The sequence below is a fragment of the Pogonomyrmex barbatus genome, unplaced genomic scaffold (genome assembly GCF_055798465.1).
Source record: "Pogonomyrmex barbatus isolate J1 unplaced genomic scaffold, ASM5579846v1 scaffold3, whole genome shotgun sequence".
Lineage (NCBI taxonomy): Eukaryota > Metazoa > Arthropoda > Insecta > Hymenoptera > Formicidae > Pogonomyrmex > Pogonomyrmex barbatus.
Genome location: NW_028297127.1, coordinates 5,576,313 through 5,599,911, shown reverse-complemented (window position 1 = coordinate 5,599,911; position 23,599 = coordinate 5,576,313). Strand labels below are relative to the sequence as shown.

The 23,599-nt window shown below is 40.4% G+C and overlaps 1 protein-coding gene and 1 long non-coding RNA gene across 5 annotated transcripts in view; both read right to left on the bottom strand.

Moving 5' to 3' along the window:
• The window catches only part of LOC105423285 (agrin), a 433,811-nt gene that overhangs the window by 46,470 nt on the left and 363,742 nt on the right, over positions 1-23,599 (bottom strand). The gene's annotated exons all lie outside the window — the stretch shown is intronic.
• LOC105423283 (uncharacterized) lies at positions 1,792-23,339 on the bottom strand. The gene is made up of 3 exons (XR_016139844.1): positions 21,265-23,339; positions 19,740-19,825; positions 1,792-1,929 (listed from the first exon to the last, which is right to left on the bottom strand). It is a non-coding gene; the product is annotated as an uncharacterized LOC105423283 (long non-coding RNA).

Here is a 23,599-nt window from a genome sequence, read left to right as displayed (position 1 = left end):
TATTACCGCAGACCACCTGCGTGACGTTATTCCTGTACGGAGGCTGCGTTTTTTCCGTTGATGATCACTTCAGTTTCAACGGTCTCGTCAGGATATCGATTTTTGCGGCAATTCTCATATAATAAAGTACATGATATTATTCTTCAATTAATAACCATATGCAATAGAAATATAATTTAAGATACGTATGGAAAAAATTGTTTTCGTAATAGTAATTTATTATTATTAACAAATACTGATTATTTATATTTAATAATAAATTTAATAAGAAAATTTATTTCATCATCCTATTTTAAAATGAGACATTTCATAATTTACTAATTAAAAAAATTATAATAAAAACTGTTTTAAAAACTGTAATTAAAAACTGTTATTATAGTTTTTAATTATTAACTTTATTAATTTTGTTATAATGAATAAGTTATGAACGTTTTTTATCTCTCATCAGTTCTCTTTTCTTTCCTAAATTAGTTTCAGAAATGTCATAAAATATTTGATAACGTAATATAAAAAGAAAGAAGGAAGACAAAATAGATATATATATAAAAATATATTTCCATAAATTACATGAAAATATGTCAATATTAATATATTAAAAATATAATTTAATATATATTTATTTTTGATGTATTAATAGCGATATTCTAGATATAGGTTTGTGTAGAATTTCTTTCGAAATGCTTGATCAATTCCGTGAGTCGCTGTAGTTTTCCAGATACAAGGTTTCGTTCTCAAACTCGCATTTCGAAAGGCATCAAGTCTCTTCGCGCGATCGATTTCGAGAACCGTAAACCGATAAACGTCACGTTGAGCTATAACGCCCACGGCCATCAGAGCGACGCCGCTCGTCACGCAAGAACACCCGCGCCGTCTAAAAGGACACAGTAACGTAACTGCACGGGGGATAGAGAATTCTGTCGGGTGTCTAGGGTGCAATCCGACGCAATTGCCAATTAGTGGCTCATTACCGAAACGTATGATGGCAACAGAGGGATAGAATAGATGAGGTGGCGGAATCCTAGGCAACAGTGGTTTCGGGAATGCCGACCGGGCGGTCAGGATGGGAGGGAGGGAGGGAGGGGAGGAGGGCTGATAATGGGATTGGTGCTCTCTAGCTTCGTGTACCGGGTCCGATCGTGCTGAATGAGCCCCATTAGGCAAACTTTGAGGACCGGCCGGCTATTGACGGGCACGGGTGGGGAAATGGAGAAACGGACGTCGTGGTGGATGACGAGAATCAGCGGCGACATAAGGACCCGCTTCGAGCAGAACTGTTGATTGAATCGAGTGAACGGCCGACCTGAAACAGGACCCATTAATTTCCACTTGCGTGTTTGCAGGTGCTTGTTCGTGCCAGTTGTCGTACGACAGCTCGTCGAACGCTGCCGTGGCCGTGGCCATTCGCAACCGGTCTGTTTACAAGACCGTTACATGCTCGGCCTGTGATTTTACGAAAATGGACTTGGCTTAGATCTTTGATGCGCCGAGTAAAAGTGTCTTCCGTGCTTGGCGGAAGCTCGCTCTCGACGCTGTCGAGAGCGATCAAATCGGAAAGCCTCTTGCGCGTGGCTTAAATAAATATCAGTCGGGGAAATGCTGACTTTCATCATTAGCGGAGCTTCAGTGAGATCTAGGAATCGTCACGATTGTGGGCGCTTAATGCAATTTCACCAACATGCAGGGAAGGGCGGGGGGGGGGGGGAGAGAAGGAATCAGATTGAACCTCGGGATTACGTCTGCCGAGTGAAAAGATCAAAGAGATGTCATACATCAGAATCGATAAGATATAGCGGCGAAATTATATAGGCGCGTCGTTTATCGGATCTCGCGACGTCGTGCACGTGAAAGGAAAAGATTTCTCCTCGTGATGGCGACGGGTTGGTTTACGTCTCGTTTCGGCGACTGTTTTCGCTCGAGCTTTTATGATGCCTGAAACAACATTCGATGTTTACAAAATCGAAATGAAATGCGACCCCGAAATACTATCTCAAAATAAAATACGATATCAAAAAACATGAGATTGTGAATTGTAAATTAAACTAAATATCCTTTCGTATTTACATGCAAAAACGCATGGAGGTAATAACAAAAGCTAACAACGAAAGATACAAATATCAAATGTACTATTAAGAATTATATTTAATTAATAAATGCTCTTCTATTTCGTTTCTTTCTTACAAAATATAATTATTTGCCGTAGATATATTTTTGTTTTCATTGAGTTAAATGTCAGACATTTTAGGGCTTATCACACAATTGCCTTAATTACCCGAACTTTCCCCGACTTAATTACCCCAACTTTACCCGAGACAAAGCAGTTATCAAGGATCAAAGTGCTAATCAATACTCTTCTCACTTAGCGAAGACAACGGACTTTGTTCGTTTGAATCGAGCTTTCAGTGTTCGATTTGTCTTGGGTCAGTCGAACATTGTCGAGGAAAGAGAGAACGGTTGCTTTACGAGCAGATGCGAGAGACGTTAAAAGCGCAATTATCACAGACTTAATTACAGGAAGCTTGTTATATCAGCTGCTTTTCCCCGGGCCTGCTTCTACTATTCATTCTTTTGACACAGGATCTTCTTTTACGAACTTGCCGCGCGCGATAATTCCCTCTTAAGTCAATTCATCTGTGAGGTAAAACGTAAAGGACCTCGTTTTGCGATTCGCACGCGGGGATTAAAAATGTTTCCTTTCAATCATCTTAGGATCTGATCGAGCGAGATTAGCGTGTACATCACGCTGCGCTGCGGCAAAACAGCCAAATTAATCCCCCTGAGAGGTTTCCACTTCGCGTACCATAAAGTAAATTGATAAAGATCAGAATGTAACGACGATAAACTTTTACAATGCCGAAGAAAAAAACGAGGCAAAGGTAGCTCAGGGCAACGTTTAGGGAATTATAAGCGGCGGTTACACACACGTAAGTGTAATCACGTTTGCGGAAACGCAATTACATTCGGCTATTAAAAGGGGCGCGTGCACACGCGAGACCGTGCAATTAGCGGTTGAATCGTCACATGTTTTGCTGATGTTAAGCGATTTTTAGCGCGGCTGGTAAACGTACTTGACCGACGCGGGCTAATCTCTCGGGCCCGCCTCGTCCCGCTTATCTGCCGCGGTCTGACCACACCGTGGATAATACCACTTATCTCCACTCGTTTCGCTCCTGTTCTACACAGGGATAGAGGCGCGCCGGCGGCAATCCTCGTTGTTATCCGTGTATATCTAATCAATGTAACGAAGACCCTCCCGGGCGCGTGACACGCGCGTTATCCGGGGAGAGTAAGCGTCCGGGAGGGATGAACGAAGAAAGCAAACTTGAGCGCACTTGTCGCACGTATACGTTCGAGCGCAGCGATAAGCCGCGATTAATGCGTTATCTGATCCGTGCATGGAGTGCTTTGCCCACCCGCATCTCCGAGATTTTTAGATTGCGATCGCGGCAACGAGGTGCCGTCCGCTTTATTCTCTAGCCCGTGTGATCGTTTCTCCTCAAAAGACAGATCTCGCACCGCGGGGTTGGGATCGGAGTTGGGATCTTTCGAGAGTTTAGGGGAGAGCTAGCTCTCGGGAGATAATTAATTAAACGTAACCGTCAATCGTAATTTTACTTTAATCGCCATTTGTATAATTGATGCCAATTTATACATATTTTGATAAACTGCCATGATTTATAAGGAGTTTTCGATGTTAATTACGCCATTAATTTGTATATTTTTTTTATATTGTATATTTGTATTTTATGTTTATACGCATAGATAAGGCAGTAATTTGTAATATTAATATTTGAAGAATGTAGTATGGCATGTTTACGCACGTAGCGACGTGTATTACATATTACGGGGAGAGCTTACTCTTTTAATACGTTTTGATTAATATCCCGGTGCGATTTTATTTACTTGCGCGAAATTCATGTGACACGTTTATTTACGTGACGTTTAATTGCAGAAAATCCAACGCGGAAGAACGCCCGAACGCGCGAGATCGTGCGATTTTTTAATTACAGGAAATTCGAAATGGCGCGCGTTACATTTATCCGCGATATTTTACGTCACGTAGCTGTTTGAATGCATTACACGGGATATCGATTTCCGTTGCCTTTTTTCGCGACGGACGTACTCTGCGTCAGAAATTAAAGTCACGTACGCGCGAGCGTCCGTTAAACGGAAGTGGAACGGCAACGATCGTTTCGCCGTGAAGGGCCGCCTTTTGCTCATATCACACATATATATCTCTATCTCTATCTCTTTTTGAAACTTATTATTATCGCATCTAATAGTTCTTTAGCTTTACTGCAGCTTCAGCGCAAAATTACACGTATTAAGTTACTTTTAAGAGTAAGAGGAATTTTTCAAACTTTAGATCTGTAATAAAAGCGATTAAATTACAAATCGAAAAATATACCATTTTTAAGATTCTATTTTTTGAAAAGGAAAAAGATATAACACTCTTTTATAACATTAAAAATTTATGTTATTAATCATAATATTTCACATATAAAAAAATTAAAGTTATTAATTTTTAAAAAATATTTGTAAAAGATTTAAATTAAAAGAATGAATCTAATTCAATCTTGAAATGTTCATATTTTTTATTTTCGTGATAATTCATTCACATAGAAAATTGTTGAAATTAATCAAAATAACAGGACAGGTTGAAGTTAAAATTTCATGAAAAAGATGATTATTACTCTGTCGACAAAAAAATTAAATATTTTGTCAAAAAATAGTAATATAATTACAGATTACAAGCTGTGTAATTACAGATATTATTTGAAAATGTTTATTAAATTTTAAACAGAACAATTTATCTGTTTAAAAAAATAATTAAAAAAAAATACATTTATTATAACTGGATTAAAACCTTACTTCTAATGGATTTTCTAAATTGCATACATAGTGTGATAACAAGTAATATAAGGAAGCATTTATATTTACATATATGAATATACATTTTGAGAAAATGCAAAAGGATCCGTTTTAAATACTACCGTGTTTTCACCTCCTTGTAATAGATAAAAAATACATTTCCCATCCCGAGTTATTCCGTGGTATACCCGAATCGGAAGCGGAGGTCGATCCCGAAGACTTCCTTTGCGAGTGCAATTTCATGTCTGCCTTCCATTCGCTACGCGACTGCGAGCTGCGATTGAATTAGATGCGAGACGAAGTTAGGTGATGTGTTTTGCTTATTCTAGCGGTATCGTATACCGCGGGATAAGAACATCCAGGTCTCGCGCATACGTCGGGAGACGCGGTTACATCGCGGTAACTGCGTTTATTCGCTCGCAGGTGGTCGCCCGTTAATGGAACACGCGCCACGACGTTGTTGCTCTCGTAACATCACGCCAACCTCTTCCTCCTCCTTCCATTTCTCCTCCGTCTCCTCGCAGAGGAGGAGGAGGACGGTTTTACCCACCCTAGAACGAAACGCGTCCTTTTCCGGAAGCGTATTTCGAGGTCGTTAACTCTCGGTTCTTCGCGTCCCCTCCGGGAGCGGTGCGCGTTGCGCGCTCGTAACGCGCGCGCGACTCGTTGTTAAAAGAGAACCCGTCCGTTCCATTACCGTCGTGATCGTTTTAAATCGTATCACTTAAGTTCGCCGGTTAACTCCCGACCGTTTCCCGAGGTTTATCACCGTTTCCTCGATTTATCGCGGGTGCCCGGGCACACTCGTTCTCTTGGATCCTCCTCCCTCCCCCCTCCTCACCCCCTCAGCCCCCGCGCCCGAAGAGTTTTCTGTGTTACGTCGCGGTCGAGTTTTACGCTCGGCTACATTACTCGTCCGACAGACTCGCCGCGCGCTGGAGTGTGCTTCCAATTACGTAATTAACCCTTTCGCCCCGCCCGGTGCGGCGGCCGTATGGTTACGCAGTAACAATACCCGGGGATTATAGTTGCGAAACTCAGGCACGAAAATTTAAATGAATGAGTTAGGGATGGTTATATAGTTAAATTAGCGTCCCGAGTTCGAATCTCGATCCTAACTGCGAGAGTCACGGAAAAGAGTAAAATCGGGGAGAGGAAAAAAATGGAAGAATGTTGGAATTTGAATTCCCTAGCAAAATCAAGCTCGAACACATAGACACTTTTGATGACGTTTTAATGCCATTCAGTTTGATCGCTATTTGATACGAGAACTTTCGTGTCATATAAATCGTATGCGCCCTCAATTCCGCTTTCACGTTTTCCCCACGATATTTTTTAAATAACGCGGTCTGCGCTTATTTCTCGTTTCAACGTTGAGCTAACAAATTCTAATGGTCATTTTACGTATGGGCGCCGTTGTGATGTGGAACGAAAGAAGAAAAGGCACACAGATGATCGACGTCGGAGAGGGGGAGGATGGAACGAGTGAGATGGAAGGTAGGGAAAAACACGAGGCTAAGGGATAGTCTGACACCTCCGGGGAAATACTGTAGCTCTCGTAAAAATAATGCGAGGCTCGTTTGTTGCGTCGGACAGTGATTCGTCCGGGCGAGGCCGGCGACCCCCGAGAAAATGGCGCGGAGGGAGCCGCTGGGGGAGCGGAACATTTTTCACCCGCGTACTTAGTATTCGTTACAACGGGAGAGGTCGTCTTCCTGGCACGAGTTTGCGCGGCGAGAAACGAGAGCGAGTGAATGGACGGGCGATTTCTCGCAAGACGATGTCTGGCCGTGTACCAGACGTATCCGTCGAGAGGGATGCAAGGGGATGCATCCTTTACCCTACCCTCCCCATTTTGCGTCTTAAATATTCTAAAAGCTTCGCGAACTCGCGTGATGATTGCATTTATAAACTTTCGTGATGCGTGATGCTGTTACGAATCTCGTCGAAAACACACTCCGCACCCCCTTTTTCTCTTTTACTACGTTTCGCAAAAGATATGGCTGCGCCTTCTCCGGCGCGACGCGCACTTCACGTGCATATATTACGGGCAGTAGTAAACATAATCACTGTAATTGTTTCGTTGAATGAGACGCATTATGTAGTTATATGACTTCCGGATAACAACGGCGCGCGAGAAGCGCATCGTAAGCCTTCGCCGTTTTATTTTACATGCCGCCCTTTGAGCCGGGGCAGCGCTACATCAAGCGCTAACGGGCGCAGCGTGTTTTTACGCACGCGGTGATTAAAATGCAGCGAGGAAAAAACGAGGTGGAAATTCGACGGCTAATTAAAGCAGTATTAAACGTAAAATAACGGGACACGCAGATTACAAAGGAGTTCCAACAAATTCTCAATTTCCGCTCCGCCTTTGCAAGGCGGTAAATGAATGGTAAGCTCGAAGATACGGAGGCGTCCGCTATCGCGTTTGCTATCGCATCTGCTATCGCATTCGGGAGAATGAATATCAAGAAAATAGGATGCGATCGCGGTATGCGGCAGTTTAACAATGTGTTTTCGCGGGGATGATGTTGACGTAGCGAAACGTAGTTAAACGAATAACACCGCAATATGCATGAATCGACGAATCGCAGGATCCATGCGAGACAGCTCGTTCGGCGTGACGCCCGTGATGTACGATGACGTCGTTTCCGCGATGTATTTTATGTCGGTGTAAAAATAAAAAAAAAAGAGATGACTTTATCCGGAACTGACAGGACAGTTTCCGCGAATTGGATAGACACGGGCGGACTTATTCGCAGACGTTGGCTGGATTGGCAATCTAACTACACTTAGGAACGCGTTCAAACAAGATCGAAGGGAGTCGTATAAAAGTTTTTTAACAGATTGGAGCGCGAGTGGGAGAACTTCGGAAACAAAGTAGACTGATTGCACACGAGATGTAACTACTCTCTTTGATTGCTGGGTAAGCTTTCGAACGGCGGAAAGAAAAGAGAGAACAGAAGATAGAGTAAAAAGAAGAAAAGAGAAAGAAGGAAAAAGTGTAAAACTGAGAAGGGAGAAAGGAGTGGATTAGATGTTCTTTTAATAGTAATACAACATTTACTATAAGAATATTAAGTCCAAGAAAAAAACGTACCGACAATTTTAATTATTACAGCCAGCTCAGCGCGTCTGTGATTTTATGATGTCATTTTTATACTAATCCGTTTACACACAGCTCACATTTTTTAAAATTAAGAAATTCAGTTAAAATTTCATATTTCAAAATTTATTTAATAAATCTCTCTCTCTCTCTCTCTCTCTCTCTCTCTTTCTCTCTCATCAATAAACAATAAATCGCAAACCATTTTGATGTAAGTTTATAAATTAGAAAAAAGATAATTTTTATAGGAAAGAAATTGAATTATTGCGAGAGGTTGTATCTCTCTCTGGGAGAGAATCGAGATATAATTTAAAAGGGACGATATAAAGGAGGGGTCGGTCAAAAGTGCATTTTTCTTTGTGCGGTGCGGCAAATGCCACGCAAACAACATTTGTCTGGTAACATTTATCATAGAAATTGGCTTTGCAGATCCTTTTGTCAGTCAGATATTTTCGACGAATGCAGAACTGAGCAAAGAGGAAATGATTACGCAGGTACTTCGTCGAATCGAAGGGCGCGGGGGAGCGAATAGGGCGAGGTGCAGTCTGCCTGCGAGTGTGGAATGTAGCTACTTCGTTTTGATTATAAAGACACTCTCGGAGAGAGGAAAAGCGGACGAGGTTGAAAGAAGAGAAATTGGCACAAAGAGAAGATCCTCCATGTTCCAAATGCGTTGCCTTAACGGATGAATAGAAGACCCTTTACGTCTTTATTTAATACCGAATGTGTTAGTGCTAGATCAATTGCACTTGCTTTCGACATTAAATGCTGTAAATCGAGCGTTAACATACTCCCGTGGCTTTTATATAAAAGAGAAAGAGAGAGAAACAACTATTGTAATCGTCCGTCGCTTAACGACAAGAGCTTAAAGTTAACCCTTTATCATAAAATCGATATTACAAGGCACGCAGGAGCATTCGGGGTCAGGTTGTGCCGGTATGTAATGATAGAAATTACATACGCGAGTTGTTAAGCTAGGCAGCGAATGTGTAATTTATGAAAGCACGCGCGGACGTTGGCTGGCGTGTCGTTAAAAACGAGTCGATACGTTTCCAGGAAGGAGAAAAAAAAAAAGAGAGAAAAAAATATAGCTGCGCGGGTTGTAGCGAGCCAGGATAGAAAGCGTGATTAGGTGCAGGGCTGAACCCACCCTTGGTGAAGGCTCGAAACGTCGGAGATGATGAATATTTAAGAGCGCCATTTTATACGGGCGATAAGCCAGACGTACCACCAGGAAAATGCCCCATATCGAAAATATTTTTGAAGGGTCTTTCATTGAAGAAAACGACAGAGTCGCGTGTATTCGTTTCGCCCTGACAACTAGTCGCTGTCGCAGAGCGAGACGCGAATGCACCGAGTTCACGTTGCGAGAAGGTTTAAGCGGCGAGATTTTCAAATTTATATCTCGTGCAATTTATAATTTTATAAACGCCCGCGGGTGGGCCGCGCGACCGTCGGAAAACTGCCGGGTGTGCCTTTTTAGCGCGGCGATATTCGCGGGGCGGCTGTAAATCTAGCGGGATCCAGCTCGCATATTTTCAACCGTTATCGCAGGTACATACGTATGCACCGATTGCATCGAAATTTATCTACCGCGCCCTTATGATTAATAACGCCGCGGCCCGGTCACGATATATCACGCATAATGATGTAATAACCGGTCTTTCGCGGGGGCCGCTGCTTCTTATCTCGCCTCGGTATCTGCGGTAAGACTAATAATAATAACCGAAAGAAATGACGAAGGTGATCACCGTGATGGATGAAAGCCGGGCGGTGCATCGGGGCAGTGCGATCGTTTTAAATAAACATCGCCATTATGGAACGCGATTTTAAAAACTTAGCGACGCACGAGAGGTTCCACACACCGGACCCTATCGCTCCCCCCCTCCCCATCTCGCTTTTGCCAAGGATTGGCACGCTCGATGGGGATGATTGATGCAACGAGCTTATCGATGACACCGGAATGCAAGATTGTCCGATGGGGAAAGAATGATGAATAATTTCATTAATCTCCAGGTGAAGATGCTAATGATCATCGATCGACCGTGAAGTTTCTTAACTGGCGATTAATTCGACGTCGCGTACCGATTCAAATTTATCCCCATGGGTTTTTCATAGCGGATTAAGGAGGATAACTGCACGGCGGAGGAGGCTCATGGCTGTTTTTATGCAGAAGATAGCTTAAGAAAACTTTTAAGAAGCTTAAATTTTGGAGCCTTAAATCCTAACAAGAAGTGAAATCTGCGCTAAATATAAATGGTTCTTGAAGTGTAATCAGAAAGAGAGCTTTTCTTTTGCAGGCTGCAAATGTCGTCAAAAGATCAGTTATCAGCGACAATTCGATCTGATCAATTCGATTTGCGGGAAGCGAAAAGCTAAAGCTAAAGAAAAAAACCTTCGAAGACAATCACATATGGGATTGAATGCGAGCGCGATCGAACGCGACTGAGGCACTCATTGATGCCGCGGGGGTCGATTCGAAAGAAAGGGTAAAAGCAAAAAGCGGGGGGAAAAAATTGATATGTCGATGCATATAGCGGTCGCGCAATTACAACCGACAATTAAGCGTACAAATCCTTTCGTCGAGCAGCCACTTCGATTCATTCGCTCGCTTAAGCGTGCCGTTTGACAAGTTTCTAATTAAATTTGCATTTAATGGCGAAACGAACGTCGTGCCCGACAAAGGAAGAATTCTCGCTCGACCGTCTCTCGCTCTCTCGAGCGAAGTAATATCATTCGAATAAAAATGCTGATTGCATTATAGAGAGCCGCTTTTTGCAGCGGTTTCTTTTTTTTTCGTGCTACGGGAACATTGATACTTCGCGATAAAGAGTAGTTTGCAGACAAGCGTTTTATTACCATTCGAGCGTTAAATCCGCTTTTGTATTACGTAAATATTCAGACATCATATTTTTTTTTATATGATTCTTTAATATCTAATACCGTTTTTTCCTTATGGCTAGTTTTTCTTAATAAACTAATAATTATTTTATTAGCAAGATATTCAGTTAACCATCCAATTTTATAAGAAAAAATTATATATAAGAGTAAAGAAATACATAATTTTTTAATAATAAAGAATTATAATTTACATTATCAAAGGAAAAATTTTCACGAGTTATTGCTTTAATTTATTAGATTATCTCTTTTTTATCGCTTACTTTATTTTCATGTTATTTAACATATCTTTTATTTCGACCAGGCTTATCGGATGCTTCAAAGTAATAAATTTTAATTCTCTCTCTATCCTTCACCTCCTTTCTCTTTCTCCCGCTTTTTTCTTGCATCGTCGTTCGCTCGATGACCAGCGCCTGCCAATTAACGTCGAACAAAAGGATGTAATTGACTTTTTCTCGGTCGGGAAACTCACCGGGCGTGGACGGCGGATTACACCGTGCATTATGCTTACGTTGCGTTTTCAGCGACATTTCGCCTCCGAGCTCTTCTCAATATTACATTAGCTCTTTTCGCTCGGTTACTATTTGATCACTCGGTGAAGAGAAGGAGGCGAGGGGAGATAATTCGCACATGTCTCGAGAATTCACGTTGGAAGCGAGACATTTACTCAATATGTCATGCGCAAGAGCTCGTTCTGTCTTTTTCTCCATTTCCCTCTCGCGTAAGGTCTCTCTTCTCTCGTAAGTTATTTTTCACCAGCGTTATAATGATATACCGTGTATGCATATTCAGGAAGATTAATGAGCTTCCATACGGTGGAACATTCTAAATGTGTCGTGATACTGTTAAAGGGGTGCGGGAGAATTTTCAGACGAAGTACTCCGCCACTCTTCAGTGGCGTTTCCGCGGTGTGAAAACGTATAAGAAGAAAAAAGGAAATAGTGTTGCTCGCGGTGTTGCGATGTAATGCTACAAATTCGACGTGGCGTCATTAAAGTATGGAATACAAAAGCTACTTCTCCAACATTCTAAAAACTATCCTTCAACACCCACAAACTCTTCTAACTTACTTTGTAGCAGTCCCCGCGAGCCAGTGTAAAAACCTTCTAACGAGATTACTTGCGCGATTGCGTTGAGGTAAAAAGAAATTTTCGTGGCAAAGATCTTGGAATACCAAGAATAAACGTATCCTAGATTCTCTAACAAGATTTTGATTGAATGTATAATGTTATTATTACATAGCAGAAATGTCTAAAATATATCGTGGGAATATTCTAAAGATATCAAGACATCCCATTGCTGTGTGGATATGCGTGACGTTAAAATTTCGTAATTAAAAATTTTAAATAGTCTTTAAAAAATAAACTGCAACTAAAATAACGAGCAATATTGATTACGAAATGTTATAAAAAATGTTATAAAAAAAATAACATTTTGTAATTTTAGCTATATTAATACATTTATAGCTCGATGTGACATCGAACACGGCGCACAATGGCTCTGGAATATAAACGTATAACGCAAATATCCGAGGCTAAACATTAAACTTTTAGCATATCGCATATACGAATCTCGATTTAGCTTACCCTTTTACCTTTATCAATTTTTCTCTGGTACCTCTCTAGTATAAGTCCAAATTAATTTAGTATTACTTGAGTTATTCATCCCTTGACATAGTGACACAAACGAAAGTTTCTGTATATAATGTTTATATATCGGTAATTCGATTTATTCTCTCTCATCGCATCAATCAACCAGTAGTCCTTTGCCTTATCACTGATGTATTGATTAGAGATGGGATTGGCAAAAAAATATACTCGATTTATCTTGACCTAATCTTTTTCAATCATCCTCTCCCCCCTTTCTTTTCCTCTCTCTTTCTATATATATATATATATATATATTGCTGTTCTAAATATATGTATATGCACAGTTAGATAACATTTCAAAAAATAAAAAACATTATTTTTATAGAAAATAGTTTGTTTTCCTAAATTTTCTAACTACATTTACAACGTGAACAACCTGTTTACAATCACGCGAAGGGATTACGGTCGCATAAAACATCAAATCTATGTAATTATTACCATCTCGTGTGGATGGACATTATTATCTAGGATCCAGTTAAATTGTCTTGCGACACACAATGTTATTGTCCCAACATGTATATATGTAACCGTTATCACCGTCATCGCGCTTATTATTGCGCCCGGGAATGCATTTACGAGAGTGCGTAATTAATAATGCACCGCGCTGTCGTTGCGGGCTCATGATCCGGGAATTATTTATACGTGCATCTCTATTCGGTAATAATCGCGCGGTGTAAAATTTCGATCGATATTCCGAAAGAGCCAGCGTATTTTCGCGCTCTCGACTCGGATTGATAGTTATATTAATAAACATAGTTATATTAATGAACTTCCTTCTCCCCTCTCCCAAGTCTTCTCTTGCGCGGTCGTTATATATCGACAGACTGATCGGCGTGACACAATACCGCGTTTTGCGTTTTTACGTGAATTTAAATGCGCCCGTGATTGCGATTTGTCGCTGCTCGATTCCGCGGCTCGAGCGGCACGCGAGTCTCCCCGTCGCGGGATAGCCGAAGCCGACCTCGGGGGTGAAACACGGGATGGGCTTAATTCAATAATATATATGGGACTATGGGACTCGAGAACGCCCCGATCTCAGGTCTTCGCGATGCTCGCGTGTTTTATCCTAATTTTTGCCGTGTCCTTGCACGTGTCTCGCGGATAATTATTAATTGATTTATTTCTGATTGTTAATTTATGTAATACAATTAATTTTCGCGAGTGCGATTTGCCTCTGTCACTATTTTATTCTATACTGAAATAATCAGAAATAATCGATATTCTCTTGATAATAATTGGAAAATGAATTGACGAAACTGAATCTGACAAAACAAATTTGAGATTCGATTATATGCTCATTCTTTTTAGCTGTCATAAAAAATTTTAATACAAAGCTTAAATGTTAAAATATATTTATTAAAGTCTCGGATAAAAAGGTTGATGTTTAATTAGATTTTTACTCAGTCAAGCTTATTTTAATATAAAGCTTAAACGGTGTGATAGAACATTTATAACGTTCTGTGTGCACACGTAAAACGTTTCGTCATGCTTTATAGTAAAGGTGTAATAAACTTAAAGGCACGTATAAAGTTACGATCTAAAAACAATATTAATAATAAATGTGTATTAATAAAACATTAATAATAAATGTGTTGTAAATGCGTAGAAATTATTTCCCGCAATTTGATTAGCAGATAAAACAATTATTAACCGAGAAATAGAGAAAAGTACTAAAAAAAAATAATCAAAAGGCACGCGATATTGATTCCGTGACCCAATTCGACCGCACGATTAAGCACCGCGTTTTTCGCGCATGCGATTGGTCACAATTTCAACCCTCTCGCGGATGGCGTTCAATTTAATTCGATAATACCGCCCTGAAGGCGCGTAATGTCGTGCCCTATGCGCGGTCGCGTGAGTTTCCTTAATTTTAACTCCTCTCCCGTTCGACGATAAAGTCGAAGGGGTCGCGATGCGGGATCGACGGGTCACGCGTGATGATTACTTTCGCGTTTTTCCTTAATCACGCGGTTGCGCTTTCCCATTTTTTTCTATTCTTTGATTTCTCCCTCGATCTTTCATTCTACCCGCTTTTCTTCTCATCACCACTGGGATCGATAAAATCACTTCGCGACAAAACGTCGCATTTACTCACTCGCTAGCAGGGGTGAATCCCCAATGCAAAACTTCTTCAATGATTATCTTTAAACACGTCATTGCGTGAAAAATAACAGTAAATACGTTTTTCTTTAGAAGATTTAATTATAAATTATTATTTTTGCTTCGTTATTTGCCTCGTTGTTTGCTTTTTGAAGATACACACGGTTAAAAATTTTTTTTTCATTAATGTTAAATGCATTAATAATAATTAATTAAATATATTAAATAAACGTCGCAAAAGATAGCGTCTGCGTTAAATTGAATTTTTATTAAATGAAAATAACGTTCTTATTTATTTATCCCCAGATGTTGGGACAATTGCTATTTTTAATTTAGCATTTGCACCTTCAATGGCGCCGGTAACCGAAGAGTAGTTCTGCGCGCAGTGTGATTGTATGTTTGTAATTCATAAATATCTAAGCTTTGCTACGTAATTCATATAACTATTTAGCGGACCGTGCGCAAAATGAATATTACTCCGGGGTCAAATATTGGCGCGGATAATAAACGGGGATGGGAGGATGGAGAGGATTAATAATATATACGCGCTTGCGTACGCGCGAGCGCGATTGCGAGCGAGCAGAGCGATGACGAGGGCGGGGAGAGAGGGGGCACGATTTTCCCCGAAATCAGCCAAACGAAGAAAACAATAGCGCCGAGAGCACAAAGCCTTTATCGAGCATCGAGCGAATTAAATCCTAAATTATTCGCGGGCAAGGAGAATACCGGGATTCCGTCATAAAGCGCTGTTTGTTTCCACCGCGCGGTGGAATTCGTTTCGCGTTTGCTCTCGTTCGCGCGAAATGTCGGCAAAGAAAAGCGGCCGCCGTTTCTGATTATACGCGCCGTATCAAATGTTACGCATCTGTACGATTTGCGATTCTGCAATTTTCAACGGTCTCGCTTAAGCTTCGCGATACTCATAATTAAAGCTACTAATTAAAATCAGTGCGTGCGATTTCCCTTACACAAAAGCTTGAATAATTCCCATAAAGCTTGAAGCTTGAATAAATCCCATATTATTAGGCTGATAATCGAAATTGTTAGATGAGAAAAAACATTCGAAATATTCGACGTGGATGTCTATGTCGGCGTAATCATAAAACCAAATGAAGCGAAACTACATCTACGCGGATAGCAAGACCGTCGAGCGCAGCTACAAAACGCGAAATGAAGACTTGCGGCGCGAAGTTTACTCTCACGCGCGCATCGTGTTTACTTCCGCGTCCGTGAAAATCCATGAGACGCGCGTCTCGTATAAAATCCTTATGGAATTATCCTCCCGCCTTTTCCTTTCTTTCCTCCTTTGTTCTTCTTTTGTAATTTATATCGTCGGACCCGAGCGCGCGGCGCTTAACGACGCTATTCCGAGGTGTTGGGAGCTGAAATCTCCTTTATTGCGCAAGAAATCGCGTAAATGTCCCCGTTCGCGTTGCCTTAATCCTCGCTTTCGATCGTTTAATTATTTAATCACTTAACTGCAACTTGACTCCTAAGGAATCGAAAATTAAAAATACCATTATCCAATTTATCATCGCCGTGCGCGAGAAGTTGGGATGATTTCTATGTCGTTGGTCGACTCGCGGTAATTGCATTATTAATGCGGCTGTATGAACAATGATATCATGTGGTCCACGTTAACGTACTGTTCCGTGAAACCGCGTTTAATTAACGGTAGCTATCCAATTGCCGAGTAATTTTATCTAACTCACTGGCATTGCTTAAATCGTTGCATTTTCATGCAATAATTGTCAGCTTGATTTTCAAATTAGAAAATTTCTATCTCAAACAATACATTTCATAATTTATTTGCATTAAAGTATTTTTCATCTTTTGTTTTCTCTTCAAAGAAAAAAATGGTAAAAATTTGACCAAATCCATCTGAAAAGAATTTTGTTAAACCTTCAAAATAACGTAGAACGTTCACATTGATTGTTAAAAATTTTTGCAATATTATCATGTTTAAATGCCCTACATAATCATTTTACAAAATTATTTTCAAATCTGTATTTGATCTAAATTAAAACAAAAAAAGATTTTAATAAAATCATCTTTCCATGTTTTTAAAAATAATAAATAATGATAATTTAATTCTTGCATAATTCTATCTAATTCACTTGTTAAATATTTATCGCTATTGCGTTCTCCTGCAATAGCCGATTCTCGTGATCAAAAAACTACATTTGAAAACTTCACACAATAAATAAAAAGTGAGTTTCACTTGGGCATGGTATTTTTTAATTATTTAGCATTTCTCTTAGTTTCTTCTTAATGTACTATCTCGCGATATTCATTACTTTCTCTGATTACTTCTAGAAGTATTATCTCAGAGAACGCTACATAAACCTCCCTTTTTGTCTCTTTCTCTCTTTATCTCCTTCTCTATCTCTGCAGTGGTACAAAATATAATACCGGGGAGAGAGATCGGCGAGGTGGAGATGCAGCTCGTACTCTTAGATCTCAGCTCGTGCAACTTTAAAGTAGTTTGTGTCTAGGCCGGGGTGTGCATAAAGGCTCCATACACTGTGTATATGCGGGCGCCATAAACGTTCCCCGGTTATATCGGGTGTGCTCGTTTATTTACGGGCTTATATGTATATATGTACATATACATCCACGGGAGGGAACGGGGCGCCGTTTCCAGCCTGGTTCTCCCAGCTTTTCGCTTTCCGGCTGCGGCCCGCGTGCGGATCACGCGCATCGTTCGAGAGAGAGACTCGCGTGAACGCGATTTATCGGCATCCGCGGTCTCGCGAACCGCGCGCCACGTATGCCGTGATCGATCGAACGCTTACCCCGCATATGCATATGTGTTCCGGTGACTCGTAAATGCGAAACTTCTCGTAATAAAAGGCATGATCCGCCACGCTGCCTCTTATTCAACGATGGCGGGATTTAAAACGATAACCGCATTAGTCTCGAAAATTGGTAATGTTAAATGGTTATCGTAGCGATTTTTCAGGTAAGGTAATATTTATCGAAATATATAATATAATGATCGGAATCTTATTTCATCAAGCGAGAGCATGTCTTATGAGTGCAAACTAATATCGCATGAGTTGATTAACAATTGAGATTCATTTTGCACATAATAACTGATTATCAAATTTATCTTCATAAGACATTCTCATAATTCTTCAATAATTTTGATTAGCTTGAAGATTTTTATAATATTTACATACGATGCGAAATGCTTGGTTTCTTCCATGTTACTTCCATGTTACTTTAACTTCTGGATTTAATGCTTTCGAGCGAGATCCTTCCGCGAAAAGTTTACGGTTAAATCATTCCTCGTTAAAAATCGTCACAGCTCGTAGCTCGCTCGTTGGGATTTCCGCGCGATTATGTCAGGCATAAAAATGTGAGAATTATTTTGCGATAAAGATTGGTTCTCTCTCTCTCTTTCTCTCTCTCTCTCTCTCTCTCTCTCTCTCTCTCTCTCTCTTTCCCTCTCTCCTATTTCCTCTCTTTTTCTCTTTTCCTTCCGTCATCAATGCGACGAGTAATTCCGTCACTCACATCGCGTACAAACTTACAGCTCACGCTCGGCCGGCTCATTAGGAACACCGCGTATTTGGATAAGAGCTTTCTCACGTGCTTTCAAACAGACCTCAAAGCTTTGACCATTCGCACGTGTTCGCGAAAGCCGACTGCCTGCCTGCCTGCCTGCCTGTCTACCCGCTTGCCGAGGACGAAACAGCGGAGAGTTGCAATTAGGATCTGCTCGTTGAATTGGGATCGCGGATAAAAGTTCTCTGAGGAAGGATCGACACATTGATTTTACATCGATGGATCGTGGACGTTTTAATTCAAGCAAATAAAGATTCAAAGGGGAATTTTTCCAAATTACCACGACGAGCACTAATTAAAGCGTCGAGCAACAAGAAAATCTGATCATGTCAAACAAATATTGTATTATAAAATATTTTTTAAAATAATTTAGTGATTAAAGATTAATGAGAAGGTATGCGGATTTATATCTTCATTATTTTTTATCTCTACGTTTTTTATTTACGATGTGATTTTATGTAAACGTTCTTTTATTCGCGTGCTTTTATTTCCATTTAAAATCTCATGTAACTTTTATTTCTGCTTCTCATTATATGAATACGTATATCGCATAATTGAATTAGTCTGCAAACTTAATGAAACTATGATCTATGCCGGAGATTTGTTCAATTATTAATTAGAGTTAACGCGCGTTACATCCGGCGGTTCGATTAAAAGCAATTTTCTTTCGCAGCGACCGCACGGCCCAGTTTTATTTCGTCGATATTTCATTATCATCCGTAATTAATATTTGCTCTGCACCGTTCACCAACGCGTATCTCGCTCGAAATTTATTTGTCTTAGCGATCGGAAAATGTGCGTACGTTTTCGTCAGATATATTCCAAAATCAGCACGACTATATAAAATAACGGGGATTATGCTTTGTTGAGATCCGTTAATGAGACCTGTTTATTTTTATTAATACTCAAAAGGATATTTATATAACTAACAAATATTACACTAATTATATGACGAATTAATTATTTAACAATAATTATAATAACTGCTTACATTCTTTTTGTTAAATAGACAATATCTTTAGAAAAGTTTAGAATTTGATGAGCCAGCAGAATAATCAACTTGTGATAATGTGAATTTAATCTTTGATGTTTTTAATTAATAATTGCGTTCGACTAGCAACTAAAGATTTTATCGAGGATTTTGTAGTAGTGAAAAATTAAATTATCATGGACTGGAAGTCTAGATAGCCAGCCATCAGCGTTCTTTCAGTTATGGTGGATGACTTTTTATATACTGATATGCAAAGGATTATATTTAAAAATAGTATTAAGCTTTTAAACGTAAAAAGTCCGGATTGCGACGTGACGGTTGATATCCTACTTTCAAGCGAGTAAAAATCGGTAAGCGAGATGAAATTCCGGGTTTGCTTAAAGCTTCTATCTAATTATTCATGAAATATTGATTGTCGAACGTTCCGTTTATACGGGAATGAAAAACTTCATTTTTATTTTAAAAGAAGTATTATCGTTAATCCTCTCACGTTGCTAGATTTTTCATGATGCGGGAATAATTATTTTTCCAATACTTTATGTTAAAATATACTCACATAGAAGATCTTTGATGAAGTTGTAGAATTTTGTTAGTGCGTTGATAACTGTATTATATCTACATTTGTGCACAGATAGCACAATGCTAAAACATATAACAATAAATCAATGATACGAACAGCCAGTCATATGACATGAAAAACAATTTGTTTTATTGCTACTAATATTATTCCGGACATATACAGAATTTTGAAATATTTCACATAAACGACAAATGCAAATATTCATAATTTATTTCCAGCTTCCTTCGAAACGTGCGTTATTTATCGTGATGCTAACTGCCACAATTATTTTGTCAATTAAACATGTTTTGCGTAAATCAATGGATTTCGAGTGTTATAAATTATTGACATTGTTCTGGTTATAATTTTCATATTTTCTGAAACATCAGAATGCGATTATTCCCACCGTTAAAAATGCAAATTCGTGGAATCTCTCTCTCCCTTTCTCAACTATCTCTATATCCGGTTGTAAATTTAAAAATATAATTAAAAAAATGTACAAAACACGGAGTATTTATTATTAAAGATGTAACGGTATATCTCGTCGAATTTGTGGAAAACGACTTTCGTAGTTTCTTCGACACACGTGTAAAAGAAAGATACACGAATTTTAAATCAGATTTAAAAATTTTTTTACTGTTTTAATAAAATTTGATTTTTTCAAATTGTACATTAATTACAATAATTCTTTCGTGAAACATGTAACATACGTAATATCTTTATTCAAAGATATTACGCATGTTACATATCGTCGTCGTATTTTCGTTATATCAGTATGTTCTAGGATGGTAGAAGCTTGACTGTAATTTTTGCTGATGTTTTCTTTATGCAGGAGGGAGTAACTTGAATCCAAATGCGCGCGGATGCAGACGCAAAGGAGTTGAATTGGAGCAAAGAAGCCGAGGTAATCGGAGCCGCAAAGGGGAAACCACGCGAGTATATCAGATCTAGCCAGCCGCGCCGTAGTAAACGCGGGGCACACGAAAATTCTCGAGCAGGTCACGTTGCTCAGTCAACAGAAACATAATTTAAAGTTAATATTTCCTAGGAGGTACGCTGAAAGACTGAGATAGGTACGGCGGAGTAGTCACGGACGTCTAACGTGGACCGCCGTTGTCTCGTCATGCAGAAACGAGCTTCGCGGCGGGCACGTGACGTGAATTATATCTCGCAAGCCGGGGTGGTGTATTAGCCAGCACGTGACACGGCGAGTACAATATACTCGGGCGAAATCATGCAAAGGCGAGAGGCGTACTACGAGCACAAACATCCGTTACTCGGCTCGTCTGACTATACGTTGGTTTTTTTCACTGCGCCGCCAGCCATCGAAGGGAGTTCGAGTCGGATCTTTTCACTGTCTGCGCGAGCGTAAGGCCGTACTACTGATTAAGTTCAGTCACCGCGAGGGGTGAGTAAATATGGATGTTTGTGTTCCTCAAACATCTCAATCTGCGTAACTATCTACTTCATCTATCTACGGGAGGCAGATGAGGAAGAGGATCATTTTTCTACAAAATTCTACCGTATGCAGGGACTTAAAAGCGAGCAGCGCGAAGTCGAAAGTGGCGCGCGTCGGGATTTACGATCGTGGCGCCCCGGCTTCCCTCGAATATAGCGAGCAGGCGCAAAGGCACGGGGATGGTCACATACACACGCGAAGTGTGCTCCAAGTTCTCGCACGAGGTCTCGTCAGGGAGGTTAGCTCCCTTCCTCTCTGCTGTATCGAACTCGGCTGGACACCTTCTCCCCTTTGACGGCACCCTCGGCGGACCACGGCGACCGCGAGGGTCTCTTCTCGTAGCGGGGCCGCTCGCGCGGGCTCGAGTTCGTCTCGTGACGACAAATGCGACGGGAAAACGCGCGGCGCGAGACGGAGCGTGCAATTTTAGCGGGGATTGCTCTGCCAGTCGGCGTGGATTTTCCGGACACTGAGATTTGTCTCCGGCGAGAGCCACCTCACCCCCGAGAGGCGCTGCCGACCTCCGATATTGATTTTCCGGGGGAAAACAGAATAGAGGTGTATCTACGATATTCCGACTTCAGGAAAGGAAGAAGCGGAGAGAAGGGAAGGAGAATGATCCTTCCATCCTTTATTTTTCTTCCTTCATATCTCTCTTCCTTCTCTCTCTCTCTCTCTCTCTCTCTCTCTATTACTTTCGCATTTGTTATTTTTTGTTTTCATTGCGATAAATAATTCTATTTTATCTTACGAAAAAATTATTACGGATTTACCGAGCTTTGCATTTTCGCAAGCGTTATTAAAACCATGTATTGTGTATGTCATTTTGTAGATTATATTGTGCCATTTTATGTTTTTGTTAAAACTCGCGAGCTACTAAATTACGTCAAATAATTCTAACAAAATTGGCGCACGCGGACGCCGTTTATACGGTCAAAGTCATAAAACGATAAAAAATTTATTTCCGTACCGTTCCAGGGAATCGTTTTTTTCTCTGTACATTTGCCGCATTATTACGAATGCGTCACCAAATTATTATCAAACATTTGTCCGTTAATGCTCCAAAAATAGAATATTCAACGAAATATCTGCCTCACTGTTTTTCTCATAAATATGCATCCCGGTATAATTATATTGGACAACAATGAAACGTTTTTTCATTCAAGCTTGATTATACGATTTAATATAATGCATTTTTCAGCGTTCATATCCTTTATAAAACAGGAGATGTTAAGTCGATTACTCGCATTTCTCGAAGTTTATTGTTGCCGCTTTTCCGCGATGCTGATTGGTTCTTTTGCTGCGCTAATTTCGTGACTTACTGTCAATTTGCAAATGACAATTTGTAAAAAGCGGGCAAGGTTAGTAGCGAATGAAACTTTGAATCGGTTTTGAACAGGGATAAAGATAAGATGAACAAGAATGAATGAGTTTCTATTTTTCATCACGACGATACGTCGCTACCATCAACGAATAATATAAAAATATATAATATGAAAAGCTTAGCATAGCGCGTGCCTGTTATGTTCTAGTTTTGCAAAAAAGAGACAATGGGAAGAACCGATGTGCTTAAATTCTGTTGTTGTATTTTATGAGACGTTATCAGATTAAGCAATAGTCGCCGCGGTTCGTTCGTTCTGCGATTAAAAACGCAGATTATTCAAAGATCTCCGCAAGATAATAATCGCGTAACTCGACACGCAACAGGATGAGAAAATACAGTTTTCAGTTGCTTCTGCTTTCGAAATGAGAAAAAAAAGGAAGAAGAAATAGTTACGTTAATAGTCGAACCACATTTGCGCAAGATTCAAGAACCCTTCCGGATTTATGGGGCTGCCAAACTTTTCTGCCAAACCGATGTTCTCTGCGAACAATACTTAAACCGTTCCTGTCTCTCTCGGGAAATGGTTTCCGCGGCGTTTCCATGCAGGATGGAAATTTTTCAAAAAAACCGTCGGTTGGAAAGACTAACGGGATGCATCCGCGGATTCGCGCTCACATCTCGCCTGTCGTCGCCCTCGAGTCTGTTTTCCACCCTTTTCCCACCGGGGAAGTGTTCGCGCGTAACAGCGACCCGATTTCCTTTCATCCGTCTCGATTCACGAGAGGCGAGGATGGCGAAGGGCCCAGCCCCGTGTACATACCTCGTCCGCGTGACGGATCACATGGTCGGATCGCTGACACGTGGAATATCACATTGTCATCCCTCTCGCATGAGCGAGCTCGAGCAAGCGCGAGATATCAATTCTTAGCTGCCGAAGTGGAATCCGATGTTCGCTCGTGTTAAAACCTTCCAAAAAATAACGGATGAACTTCTCAATCCTTGAAAAATGTGGATCGTCGTTTACACCGATCTCTTAATAAAAGTACAAGCCTGTGGCTCTACGACATTCAAAAG